We start from the raw sequence: 13597 nt of genomic DNA, 5'->3' as shown, positions 1-13597 counted from the left end.
AATTACTTATAATAATAGCACCAACAAGTTTGCTCAAATGACTAATGATAAAAGCCTATTTTTTTATTTTACCAAATACCCATTGATAATATCTCAACCTTACTTATTCCTCAGCAAGAATACTTCCTAAAGTGTTAAGAAGTAATATTTCTTAAGGACCTCTGAGCATTGCCTTCTGCTTATATTTTATGACACTGCCTTCCTTTAATGTAATGCTTCAGAAATAAGAAATTATGTGTGGATCCCACCATGTTCCTCAACATTGAGTTGATTCTTACTTCCATGCTTTATCCTACACTGTCTTCTGTCATTTCTGGGCAGCTTTCTCTCTTAAATTTTTTCTTAACTTGGTAAAACTGGAGTTTTAAAAACTTAGTTGAGGACTGCGTTGGCTAGCCCCAAAACCACCCCCACATTCATAGACTTCCTAGAAAGACTCACAGGATTCAGCATTTGGGTGTACTTACCACAAAGATTTATTATAGCAATGTAGTAAGGATACACAGTTGGATCATACTGGGAAAAGGTGCAATGCTGGGAGAAATCCATGTGATTTTCTTAAGCTTTCTTCTTCCCATGAGGTGTCACACACAGTATCCTCTTCCAGTAACAAAATGCAGCAATATCTGTGATGTGTGCTATGTTTCTGCCCAGTGAAGTCCATTAGAGACCTAGCTGGGGACTGGTCAGGCAGGTCCTCTGCCTAGAATTTACTAACATTCCTGACTCCCAAAAGAAAAGTAGATGTTAAGTATAAGCCATATTGTTTGCACAGACAAAGCACAGTGAACCACCTTTATCAGTTAACTGTTGACTGGGAACCAAGTTTCTAGATGTCAACCAAGGGCCAACCTTTTAAACAGTCTTCCTATTTTATATTTTATTTTATTTTATTTTATTTTTGGGGGAGCAGACAGAGTCTTGGTCTGTCGCACAGGCTGGAATGCAGTGGCGTGATCTCAGCTCACTGTAACATCTGCCTCCAGGTTCAAGGGGTTCTTGTACCTCAGTCTCTTAAGTAGCTGGGATTACAGGTATGTGCCACCATGCCCAGTTAATTTTTGTGTTGTTAGTAGAGACGGGGGTTTTACCATGTTGCCCAGGCTGGTCTCAAACTCCTGGCCTCAAGTGATCCGCCCACCTTGGTCCTCCAAAGTGCTGAGATTACAATCGTGAGCCACCGAGCCCGGCCTCAAGTCACCTTTCTAAAGATAGCAGGCTGAGGCCTACTATATTAGTTTTTGGTTTTGGTTTTGTTTTGCTTTTTTTTGCACAGGAAGTAATCCTCTATAAAGAATCTGTTTCAGATTCCTGGAAAGTCAGCTGCTGGTGTTCAGTGCTCCCAGACTTAAATATTTCATAGTATTTTCTGCTTTGGAGTACAATAGCCAATATATTTAGCCTTCTCTCCCATATTACTCCTGCATATCTTTTACATAGAACTTGAAAAATAGAACTCACTTGGGAAAAGTCTCTTGAAAGGATCATAAAGTCCTATTTCTACTTAATTTAGTATTTATATCTTATCCCCCTTTCCATCCTATTCTCTTCCTAAATAATTCACTCTGAATATTATTAAGTAATTTATCTTCTTTGTCATTGTTAGTACCATATGCAAATATGTGTCAAGGTGTCAAGTAGAAAGGAGGTAGATTGAGCTGTCATGGCCTGAAGCAGGGTGTTAGAGCTGAGTCTGGTAAGCAGAAAATCCAGAGTAGGAGCAGACCAGCACAGGATGCTGGAATCCAAGTAGGATGATGATGAGGAAGGCATCACTATCGGGAGGCACCCCAGCATGTTGTGTCAGAGCCCAGTAGGTGGGAGGGCATCCAAACAGAGGGAAAACCAAGGTAGAATTGTGGATCTTGGGGTAGGGAGAGGAGGGTGTCTACACAGGAATGAAACAGTGGTAGTGGTGGCTGGCAGAGTATTGGAGGCTAAACGAAGAGAGGCAGTAGTGGGTGTATATTTGGAAAGTTAACATAGATGTAGATATATATTTACATGTATATATTTACTTATATATGTAGGATTTAAAAGACTATATACAGCATATTTGTTTCTAGTTTCCATGGTCCTACTATATAACAACAAAAATTTAAAAATATTGTTATATTCTTTAAATTCACTCTCTCAGTTAGGGAGAGAGAAGTCACAAATGTATTATTGCTGTTGATATCAAACGTAAGTTCAAAGCACTTCCCAACCCCCACCCTGCCAAGATAAGCTTACTGCATCTAAGAGAACTGGAAATGAAATTGAGGATGTAGAACAAGATACTAATTTCCAAAGGTTTAATATCAAAGAGCAAATTTCCATAAGATCTAGGACTGTAAGCTCAAGTCTTCCATTAAACCCTTCTATCTCCTGCATTTAGAGCCTACTACAACAGCTATCTTAACACACCAGTGTGAAAGATAGCCATCTTTTTCCCTAAATACATTTTCCTTCTACTTGCTGTTTGTTATAATTACTCTTCCAGTCACTTGGCTCAACATCTGTCACTTATCTTTTTCATCTTAGCCTTCCATACCCAACATTCAGATCACCATGCATAGCAACATTTTCTCTCACAAGTCATCTCATGCACATTTCATTTACTTTTCTATTGCATCCTTCAGTCGTTGAAGTCTTTTTTTTTCTCTCAGTTTCTTCTTATATAGATTTCTCCTGCATATAGCTGTAATAAAATTAAGAATTTTTTTTATTTTCTCTATAAATTGGTTAGAGAAATACACAAAGAGGAAGTAGGATCAGTGTTGGAATATATCTTTTAATTCCTTTCTCCTCTAACTTTGCCATTTCTTTTACTATGCAAGCAATACTTGCTTTGTCTACAGTATTTTTACCTTACATCATACAGTGTCCATGTCTTTTTTCTTCTTCTTTTTTTTTTTTTTTGAGACACAGTTTCACTTTGTTGCCAGGTGGGAAAGCAGTGGCACAATCTCGTCTCAGTGCAACCTCCTCTTCCCGGGTTCAAGTGATTCTCCTGTCTTAGCCTCCTGAGTAGCTGAGATTACAGGCACATGCCACCGTGCCTGGCTAATTTTTGTATTTTTAGTAGAGTTGGGGTTTCACTACGTTGGCCAGCATGGTCTCGATCTCTTGACCTTGTGACCCGCCTGCCTCGGCCTCCCAAAGTGCTGGGATTACAGGCGTGAGCCACCACGCCCCGCCATCTTTTTTCATATTTTACATGTTTTAAATATGTTTATTGTAAAATATTTTTAAAATGTTTAAAATATTTGTTATTTTTTCTATCCCCTTTTGACTACGCAATCCTTTGCTAGGATAAAAGCAAAAGCTATACTTTCCGAATGTCTTTATTCAGAGAAAAACTTATATTTCAAAAAAATGCTATTGAAAATGAGACATATATAGACCAAGAACGTCAAAGGAAATTACTTAATAAGCATTCCAGGTTTGTTACTCTCCGCAGATCCTTCTGCATGGAACTCTGTTTAAAATCAGTTGGAGTTCTGCCCCCACAAAGGTTTCACACAAGGGAAAAAGAATAAGAATTTAAACATAAATAAGTAGAACAAACTTTAATAAGCTCTCTCAATGAGTATTTACCTGAGGGACTGGAACAGCTGCAATGTAAAACCCGCTTAATAACCCTCTATTAAATAATTTTATTTGTTTAAATTAAAATCCAAATGCAGGCTAAGTCATAAACAAAAAAATTACATATTATCATTTTCTAAAAGTGGGGTAATTAAGGGATCTTCTTTTAACTAAATAATTTTAAGTATTCTATTGTTTTGCTTTTCCTTAAACTCTACTACTTTGAATGGTTTATTAAAACCGACCATATAATGGTGTATAAAAATAATGAATATACTTTGTGTGTATCAAAGTCGCTTGCTAGAGAATATCAAGTGGTTTTAAAGACAGTAAACAAGCAAATTAATCGCCAGTTTTCTTGCAGACTGTGGCTTCTTAAATGATGAAAATCTTGTAAGACTTCTTTCAGGTTTTCAATGGCCATAAATGATTTGGAAGTAATTTATCTTTTTCGCCATTGTTAGTACCATATGCAAGAATTTGCTCTTCTCCAGTTTTAGAAAAATAAGACTTTTGTTTCTTTAGAACCCTTGCTGCTTCATTCTCATTTGTAGTCACAATTCTCGGTTTATGGCACTGGAATTTTTCCATAGCAATTAATCCCAAAGTTATAAATATGATAATGAGTCCAATAAGCAAATTTATATGTTCCTACTTATCTTTCCTTTTTCCCATTTCTGACAAATAAACAGTCTCTTGGAGAATGAAACACTTAGTGAACAGATTCTGAAATGAAACTCATAAGCAAGATTACTTTTGTATTAAAAGAGATTTCCATGTTCTCTCTTTCTCTCATTTGCTTTCCCACAGATGTCAAGCTCCATCAAGGCAGGTTGATCTTGAAAACTCGGGTCATTCCACTATTCAACTGGGTGCCTTGCACATTGTGAGTCATCAATAATAATCATTTAGAAACTGATGTTTTCCTTCTAACTTGCCCCCTGAATTCTTAAGTCATAGGCACAACAAGTGTGTCAGCATTCGTGATACCAAGAATATTTTAACAACAAAATTATTATTTTTACCAGATTTATTAGGGTATGGTTGATGTACAAAACCTGCACATATGTAATATGCACAATTTGATGAGTTTGGCCCATTACCACAATCAAGGTAACAGACATATCCAACACCTTCCAAAGTTTCACTGTGCCCTCTGTTTTGGGTGGCAAGGACAGTTAACATGAGGTCCACCTTCTCAACACAAATATTCTTTATATTAAAAGAACCACTGAGTTCCTTCATAACAGCCATCTCATGAGGCAGAATCGAGACTGTAACATGGTTAGATTTTGTATATCTATTTTCAAATTTGCTAGTCTTAACAGAGTTCCAATCACATAGTTTGTGACAGATTCTCAGAATAACATTATGGGAACTTTGAGAATTTAGTCCATTTCATTATATAAAATATATTTAAGACTCTGTCTATGAAGAATAAAGTCCCTGTAAATGGTTTATTTTTAATAGGAACTCTTCAAGGTCTAAAACTTGAAACGGGGAAGATCTTTTGAAGAGGACTTTGCAAAAGACTTTGACGGTATTAATAAATGGGAAAAAAGCAGTTGAGCTCAGGTTGCCAGCTTGTCTTTTTAATAATAGTCTAAAGAAAGACATAGGGTCACTGCCCTTTCCCTGAAGACCATATCCTAGGGATACTGTGAAGTTTTTGAAAACTCAAATATGTTTTAAGTATTTAGCCTTAGCTGTGACTTTTATATGTACCCCTTATCTTGCTAGTATATCAGATTTTGTTTCCCCAGGGAACAAAGGTTAAAAACAAACAAACAAAACAGACAGCTGTGTATATTTTCCAATGAATAAAGAGTTCAAAAAAAAAATTACCACAGGATAAAGCCCCTCTGCCAAACTCCAAATAGTATGGAACCCAGAAAGGAAATTAAAATATGCATATATTTTTTCTACATAGTCATAGTTTTATGAAATGTTTACAATCCATGATCAAATATTTTGGTACTTTTCCTTAGTAGCTTTTTCTTTGGTAGTACACAATATAAACAAATCTAGTGTTTTATGAAAAAAATTAATACATAAAAATTTGAAGCTGCTAGACTTCAGTCAAAAGTTAATGTACATAACTCAACAATTGGCCAAAGGTTTTGCTCATTTTACATGTTGATTAAATTTCTTTTTTAATTTGGAACTACTATTTTTTAAAATTAAGATGATACTATGTTAAAAATTATCTATTAGAGATTCAAAAAATGAGTTATCTGGAAAGAGATTCTAAGGATGTAGTCAGATATACTAAAGTTATCTTATTTAAAATAGATCATCTAGATCTTTAAATCCATCCTTCTGGGACATTGGTATAACTGGTTAAAATATGGGAGGAGTAGATGTGGTGCTCTCCTTCCCTATGACCACAGACATATTTCCTGCCCTGTCAAAGACCTCAGAGAGATACCCGGGGGACAAGTAAGAGAGTATATAGCTATCTGTGCAAATTTATCACTAGTATTGGGAAAAACAAATTGGCATGCAGACTTTACTATTGCAGATGTCTGTTGATGTATTTATGGAGCTAATATATACTTTAGGGTCAGAAGTCCTGGCAGTGAGTCAGCTTCAGCCACTTAGTTGTATAATACAATCCTGGAAAATCATTTAACCTTCTTGAGCTTTGTTTCCCTTTGGGAAAAATAAACATTGGAATAATACACATCTCACAAAGTCTTTTTGAGAATTAACTATAGTAAATACATTGAGAAAATACTTTTTACAGAGTCATACAAGTGTGGCTTATTGCTAAGGTAAATTTTTTTTATCCACTGAACATCTTGGTAGTAAATCAGGTTGATTCTTTATGAACATTTTAGAGAGTTAGATTAATAATCTCTAATGAAAAAAAGGTATATATTAACTATCTAATTATTTATTCACTCATTCAGCAAACCTTCACTGTATTTCTACTATGTGCCAAGCATGATAACAGATACTTAGGACCAAGAGCTAAAAGGCCAGTGCCTTCTCTCAAGGAAGTTACAGTGCGGTGGCTAAGAAACAGAATGACACAAACAGGTCTCATTTGAGCTGTTACAGACTCTGACGAAGCAGTTAAGTTGGACATCATTTTGAAGAGGTTAGGCAATGGCTCCTGGAGGATGTGAATCTTGAGCTGAGTAGCTGATAACTATGGGGGAAAGGATGCATATAGCAAGACCCAGGATCAAGGTAAAACACATTAAATTCTGCAAACTAAAAACAGCTGAGCCAGACTGTGAAGTAAGTTACTGTTAAAATATGAGATGAGATTTACAGAGTAGAGGAAACAGAGATCCTGAACAGTCTAGGTTCCCTTCTAAGGATTACTTTAGGGAAAAAAAGGAAGGCTATTGAAAGGGGTGATGATATGATTATGAGTTCATTAAAACATAACACTCTAAATAAATGGTATACACATTGCAAAGAAAGAAAACTGACCCTATTTGCAGGTGATACGATTGTGTATATAGAAAACTCATGAATTAATAAGTACAACAAAATTGCAGGATACAAGATCGATACACAAAAACAAATTGCATTTCTATATGCTAACAATGAACAGACGGAAATTGAAATTTGAAAAAACACAATACTATTTATAACTGCTTCAAAGGTAATACAATATTTAGGCATAAGCCTAATAAAAACATATATAGCATCCTGAAAGTTACAAAATGCTGATAAAATAATTTAAAAAAAACAAATAAATGAAGAAACATACCATGTTCACAGATTAAAAGACTCAGCAGAAAGATTATCAAGGTCAATTTCCAAATTGATTTATAGGTATAATATAATATCTACTAAAACTCCAGGAAAGAATTTTGTTTATAAAAAAATTAACTCAAAATAGATCATAAACTTAATTTTAAAATGTAAAACTATAAAATATTTAGAAAAAAGCAGAGAAAATCTTCGAGTCTTGGGACTAGGAAGAGTTCTTAGACTTCATACCAATAGCATGATTCGTAAAATAAAAAATTTCTAAATTGGAGCATATCAGGATGAAAAAGTTTTGTTTTGCAAAAGTCCCTGTAAAAAGGATGAAAAGACAGGTTCCAGACTAGGAGAAAGTATTTGCAAACAACATATGTGACACAGGGCAATTATTTAGAATATATAAGGAGCTCTCAAAAGTCAACAGTATAAAACAAAACAATCAAAATAAAATGGGCAAAAGGATAACACATTTTACTGAAGAGTATATGCAGATGGCAAATATGAGCATAAAAATATGTTCAACAAAATTAGCCATTAGAGGAATGCAAATTAAAACCACAATGAAATATCACTACTGTCAAAGAAAAACCTGTCAAAGCTGGAAGGACACTAGTTAAAGTGGAGATCAATTTGTACAGAGGTCACCAGGCATTTTAAAGAAAGAATGAAGGAATGCAGGGCTGGTGAGCAGAGACTCAGTAAAGTCAGGGAACTGGAAAAATTACAAAAATTGGAAGGGGGGTTGCTCCATGTTAAATCCATTTGAGTTTGTTACTGGTGCTTATAGAAAGCAGGCTCCTACCCTCCCACAGAGACTGAACCATAAAGCAGGCCCTCAGCAAGCACTGAATTTACTGGCTCCTTTACTTTGGATTCTCCACCCTTCAGAACTGTGAGAAATGAATTTCTGTTATTATAAGACACCCAGTTTATGGTAATTTTATAGTAGTTTGAATAGACTAATAGAGTATCAATGTCAATTTCCAGTATGTGATTCTATACTATAATACGCAAGATGCTACCTTTGGGGAAAACTAGGTGATATACATAAGGAATCTCTATTATTTATCACAACTGCATGTGAATTTATAATTATCTCAAAATAGGATTTTTGTTTGTTTTGATTCACTCTAGGTGCAGTGTAAGGATAGATAGATGGTAACGAGGGTGGAATATATAAGACCTACTGGGTCACTGGCTATGTCTGGGTGTTTGCCAGGGGGGAAGAGGTAAACAGGATGACCACCAGGTTTCTTTGTGGGACTTCACTGATCAAAAGAGAAAAGAGGGAGTAGATGATTGGAAGAGAGAGATGATGCATTCAAGTTTGATCTTGCTGAGTTTGTTTTCCTTGTAATCAACCAAACAGAGTATATAAAATGAGAAGAGTAAAGATAAGAATCCCTAAGCAAGGGAGATATGTACAGTGCTCTTCTAGAATCTGTATGCCTACTTTTCATAGAGCATTTCAATGCACAAAAGAAGACTAAAATATCAGTATCATCTGAATATCAGAACAAGGGGATTTTTGTCAGAGGGAAGCATAAATACAGACAGACATATAGCAAATAATGACATTTCAGTCAATGATGGATCACATACACACAGTGGTTCCATAAGATTATAATGGACTATTGTGAATGGAATTGTGTTCTTGATTTGACTCTCAGCTTGGATGTTACTGATGCACAGAAATGCTACTAACTTTTGTACATTGATTTTGTATCCTGAAACTTTGCTGAAGTTGTTCACAGAGACAGGAGCATTTGGGCAGAGACTATGGAGTTTTCTAGGTATGGAATCATATAGTCTTCAAAGAGAAGTAGTTTAATTTCCTCTCTTTCTATTTAGATCCCTTTTATTTCTTTCTCTTGTCTCATTGCCGTCGTCACTGTGGAAAGCAGTCTGGAGATTTCTCAAAGAACTTCAAACAGAACTACTATTCAACGCAGCAAACTCATTACTGGTTACATATCCAAAGGAATAGAAACTGTTCTACCATAGAGACACCTGCACATGTATGTTCATCACAGCACTATTCATAATATCAAAGACATGAAACCAACCTAGATGCCCATCAACAGTGGACTAGATAAAGAAAATGTAGCACATATGTAGTATGGAATATTGTGCAGCCAATAAAAGAAACAAAAAAAAACGAATCATGTCCTTTGCAGCCACATGGATGCAGCTGGAGACCATTATCCTAAGTGAATTAACATAGAAACAGAAAAACAAATACCACATGTTCTCCCTGCAAAGTGGGAGCTAAATATTGAGCACATATAAACACGAAGAAGGAAACAGTGGACACCGGGGCTAGGTTGAGGGTGGAGGGTAGAAGGAGGGGACTACTGAGTATTATGCTGATGACCCGCATGACAAAATTATCTGTACACCAAACCCCTAAAGCACACAACTTACCCATGTAACAAACCTGTACATGGACCCCTTGAACCTAAAATAAAAGTTAGAAAGGAAAAAACAAAAAGATTATAAGGGAGTTGAAAAATTCCTGCCGCCTAGTAATGCAAAGCCATTGTAATGTCCTTGCCTAATGCATTACTCAGGTTTGTGAGGATGCTGGTGTGCTGCCAGTCCTGCAAAAGTATAGCACATACAATTATGTACAGTACATAATACTTGATCACGATAATAAACAACGATGTTACTGGTTTATATATTTACTATGCTTTTAATCATTATTTTTGAGTGTACTCTTTCTACTTACAAAAGAAAGCTAACTGTTAAACAGCCTGAAGCAGGCTCTTTCAAGAGGTATTCCAGAAGAAGGCATTGGTATGATAGGAGATGAAAGTTCCACGCGTGTTACTGTCCCTGCAGACAGAATGAAAAACATTCAGTAGGAAAAGATGTGGATATGGAAAACAGTAATACTGATAATCCTGCCCCTGTATAGGTCTGTGCTAATGCAATTGTGTCCTAGTTTTTAACAAAACATTTAAAAGTTTTTAAAAAGTACAAAAATACCCAGCACTTTGGGAGGCCAAGGCGGGCAGATCACGAGGTCAAGATGGAGATCTTTCTGGCTAACATGGTGAAACCCTGTCTCTACTGAAAATACAAAAAATTAGCCAGGTGTGGTGGCGGGCGCCTGAGTCCCAGCTACTTGGGAGGCTGAGGCAGCAGAATGGCCTGAACCTGGGAGGCGGAGCTTGCAGTGATCTGAGATCAAGCCACTGCACTCCAGCCTGGGTGACACTCTGTCTCAAAAAAAAAAAAAGTACAAAAATAGAAAAAAAAACCTTGCAGAATAAGAATATAAAGAAAATATTTTGTACAGCTGTATAATGTGTTGTGTTTTAAGCTAAGTTTTATTACAAAAGAGTCAAAATTTACAAATTGAAGTTTTAAAGTAAAAAAAGTTATAGTAAGCTAAGGTTAATACTGAAGGAAGAATACGATTTTAAAAATAAATTTAGTATAGTCTAAATACACAGTGTTTATAAAGTCTACGGAAGTGTACAATAATGTCCAACCTTCACATTCATTCACCACTTACTCACTGACTCACCCAGAGAAACTTCCAGTTCCGTAAGCTCCATTCATAGTAAGTGCCAAATAAAGGTGTATCGTTCTTAAAAATCTTTTATACTGTATTTTTACTGCAACTTTTCTGTGTATAGATATGTTTAGAGATTCAAATACTTGCCACTGTGTTACAAATTGCTTACTTATTCAGTACAGTAATATGATGTACAGGTTTGTAGTCTAAGAGCAAGAGGCTCTACCATATAGCATAGGTGTGTAGTAGGCTATACCACCTAAGTTTGTGTAAGTACACTCTATGATATTCAGACAGTGATGAAATCTCCTAAAGACAGATTTCTCAGAACATAACCCTGTCATTAAGCAACACATAACTATGCAAAAGTATCTAAGGGAATTCCAAATACGGGCTGGATAAAATGAATTGCATTAGCATTATGCATTACAATAAGAAAGAACCAATATTGAGTACAATCCATGTGCTAAGTATTTCACTGGTGTTCAGAAGTATGATCCTGTTTCATCTTCACAACAGGCCTGAGAAGTTAAATTTCATTATCTACAATTTCTAATCATAGAAGGTAAGTAATTTGCCAAATGAAACAAAGCCAGTAAGTAATTTCTTAAGCACGATTTTGAATTTAGATGTGTTTAAGTTCTCAGCCCACATTCTTTCCACTATATCAAGAAGCTTGTTGAAGATGGGGGAAGGCAGATCCCAATACCTTCTTAAAAACTGTACATATTATGTTCTTGCTTCCCTGGGGCTTTTGTGAAGTTAAACTCCTACTTTTCCATTTGTAAGTATTGTTTCCTACACAGTTTTAAAGGCTCTATTTAGGTTCCTCGCCCCATCTTTACAGGAAAGCATGCCATTATTGGCACTGATTAAATATTCATGGCTCTCCATCCTCTGGATTCCATGCCCAGCACCTGTCATAGTGCCACCTTACTGTCTGGACTAAGGAGGGGTTGGTTTTCTTATATTAATTGGTAGTAAGCCCCTCATTTCCATTTTCCAGGTAACATGCTTGTGTGTTTGTTTTCAGGTATGCAGGCTACATAGATTGGTTAACAAGCATCTTTCACTTAAACAAATAGATAAAGAGCAGGTGTCTTCAGTTCCATGTCCTCAAACTTACATGGTGCATTAGCTCTGACTTCATTACTAAACACAGGATTCCTTAAGTCTCTATTCTGTAAACAAACAAAAAATTATCTTTTTATCGCTACAGAAAATCCTGTACATGATAAGGATATTTTAAATTCTCTGATTATTCTCTATACTCATTTTTTAGTTTGTGTATTTTCTTTGACATATCCTATTTCAAATTTTCAAGGTTGACACATCATGCCTATGATCTCTAGGGCTTAAAAGTCAATTTCTGTACAGTACAACACACAGTTCACTTATTTCACAAACCAAGGGCAGTCAAACCAAGCCATGAAAAAATAATTTTTAGGTAGAAATTAGGCTACTATTCTTAATCAATATAGATGAAGCCTCACTATTGCCAAAGATCTTAATTACTATGATGATGATGATTCAGTAATCTAGATTTAATTTTCAAAGGAATTTCAAAAGGAAACTCTCCACATCTCATCCCACAACTATCCAAATGTAGACTCAAGCCTAAGTATTAAATCTCATATAAACACTAAAAAGGTGGGTGGCAGCGAAGGGGTTTGAGGCTGTTTATGTGATGTGAGTCTCTGTTGGATCAGTTAATTTTGATCCTTCACCTTCCTAAAGCATCCAAACCTTAGGTGCAGATTTAACTTCTCGCCATCCACGCCATCTAGTGGTTCTATATGTTATGTTTGGTTTTAAGGATGATTCCTAATGACTCGGGGCGGGGTACGCGAAAACAAAACGGTTGGTCGCGACAATTTTCCTGTGTCTCTCCACCTCAGTTACCCCTCATGCGAACACCTTTAACTACTTTAACTATTTTAAATATGCGCAGTGATGCACAGAGAGGATGAAGGGGACGCAAACTTTCAGAGCGCACGCCCCTTGACAATGACATTTAGAAAAGGGCTCCACATCCCTCTGTTATTCTAAAGGACGGGAAAAGGAGTTGTGTCAAGACCTCCACCGAGGGGGCTCTCTGATTTTTTGGCAAGTTGGACAGATGGCATATTAATCCCTGCAACGTTTAACAATCTGGTTTGGAAAATAAATAAAAGAGAAAGAGGAAATGCACTTAAAATTCCGCGTCGGGGCTTTGCAGGTCTTGCCTTCCAGTCGCCCCCAGAAGACTACCAATTCCTGCGCATTCCTCTCCGCTCACCCTCCTTCCCAGCTTCTCTCGCTCTTTCCCCCCATTTTCCCACGCTCGCCTTGAACCGGGACTCGGGAGGCAGAAGCAAGGAACGGGTCCCCTTTCTCCTCTCCTCCACCAAACCACCGCAGCCCAGCGCGTGAAGCTTCCCTTTGTTCAACCAAGGCTCGCTTTCCTCCCCGGCAGATCCACCTGGATGCTCTCCCTCGGTGACATTTTGCGCCGGGGCTGGTGGGTGGCTGGGGTGGAGCGAGAGGAGCCCGAGGGGGCGGGGGCGGAGAAAGGTCAAGCCGCGGGAAAGGCAGGAGACGCCTTTCCTAACCTGCGTGGCGGGGCGTGCGCGCGGTTATTTATTTATTTTCTCCTTATTTATTGATTGCACTAGCAGAGCAGCGCGGGGAGCCCGGGGAGATGCAGGACCACCCACTGGCGGGGAAGCAGCTAGCAGCCCTCCCGCGCCCCCGCGCTGCCGAGCGCCTTCTGCCTCCGCGCTCGGACGAGAGCCC

Source organism: Rhinopithecus bieti, unplaced genomic scaffold (assembly GCF_001698545.2).
Source record: "Rhinopithecus bieti isolate Rb0 unplaced genomic scaffold, ASM169854v2 scaffold_25782, whole genome shotgun sequence".
In the NCBI taxonomy this organism is placed as follows: Eukaryota; Metazoa; Chordata; class Mammalia; order Primates; family Cercopithecidae; genus Rhinopithecus; species Rhinopithecus bieti.
This window is presented reverse-complemented; position numbering follows the sequence as displayed.